This window comes from Oncorhynchus mykiss, chromosome 19 (assembly GCF_057628025.1).
Source record: "Oncorhynchus mykiss isolate SJ-2025 chromosome 19, ASM5762802v1, whole genome shotgun sequence".
Taxonomy (NCBI): Eukaryota; Metazoa; Chordata; class Actinopteri; order Salmoniformes; family Salmonidae; genus Oncorhynchus; species Oncorhynchus mykiss.
Genome location: NC_143040.1, coordinates 73,430,200 through 73,431,749, shown reverse-complemented (window position 1 = coordinate 73,431,749; position 1,550 = coordinate 73,430,200).

Sequence of the window (1,550 nt, the reverse complement as noted above, 5' to 3'; positions counted from 1 at the left end):
CCTTGGTTACAGCATTCCTTTAGTTACAGCATTCCCTTGGTTACAGCAGTCCCTTGGTTACAACATTCCCTTGGTTACAGCATTCCTTTAGTTACAGCATTCCCTTGGTTACAGCATTCCCTTGGTTACAGCATTCCTTTAGTTACAGCATTCCCTTGGCTACAGCATTCCCTTGGTTACAGCATTCCCTTGGTTACAGCATTCCTTTAGTTACAGCATTCCCTTGGTTACAGCAGTCCCTTGGTTACAGCATTCCCTTGGTTACAGCATTCCTTTAGTTACAGCATTCCCTTGGTTACAGCATTCCCTTGGTTACAGCATTCCTTTAGTTACAGCATTCCTTTAGTTACAGCATTTCCCTTGGTTACAGCCTTCCTTTAGTTACAGCATTCCTTTAGTTACAGCATTTCCCTTGGTTACAGCATTCCTTTAGTTACAGCATTCCCTTGGTTACAGCATTCCCTTGGTTACAGCATTCCCTTGGTTACAGCATTCCTTTAGTTACAGCATTCCCTTGGTTACAGCAGTCCCTTGGTTACAGCATTCCCTTGGTTATAGCATTCCTTTAGTTACAGCATTCCCTTGGTTACAGCATTCCCTTGGTTACAGCATTCCTTTAGTTACAGCATTCCTTTAGTTACAGCATTCCCTTGGTTACAGCATTCCTTTAGTTACAGCATTCCTTTAGTTACAGCATTTCCCTTGGTTACAGCATTCCTTTAGTTACAGCATTCCCTTGGTTACAGCATTCCCTTGGTTACAGCATTCCTTTAGTTACAGCATTCCCTTGGTTACAGCATTCCTTTAGTTACAGCATTCCCTTGGTTACAGCATTCCTTTAGTTACAGCATTCCTTTAGTTACAGCATTCCTTTAGTTACAGCATTCCCTTGGTTACAGCATTCCATTGGTTACAGCATTCCATTGGTTACAGCATTCCCTTGGTTACAGCATTCCATTGGTTACAGCATTCCCTTGGTTACAGCATTCCTTTAGTTACAGCATTCCCTTGGTTACAGCATTCCTTTAGTTACAGCATTCCCTTGGTTACAGCATTCCCTAGGTTACAACATTGTTGTCCTTTTTGTAGTGTTAAGTTTAGCATTTTCTTACTGTTACAACAGAAACCTCAGCCTGTCAACAAGTCAGCTGGAAGATTCATCATGTGGAATATGTTTGAACACATTTGTAGTATATGATGTTAATTGCTTGGTGCACCAGTCAAGGCTTGTTCTGGTTGCATGGCAGCAGGTCCTGAAGTGTAAAAGTTGTGCCACGGGGGTAAAAAAAACATCTAGTTTTCATTTTGAGTTGTCAACAACGTGAAAGAAAAGTGAAATCATACGAAAGGAAGGTGGATAATTTTTTTTAAATGCTATTGAACATTAAACAGATTTGGCTAATCTGTATGGTCCAAATAATGATGATCCACACTAATACAAAATAAATATAGATAGATGAATCTATCTAAACTTCAGGACCCTGTCTTTCAAAGATAATTAGTCAGAAGCCAAATAACTTCACAGATCTTAGTTGTAAAGGGTTTAAACA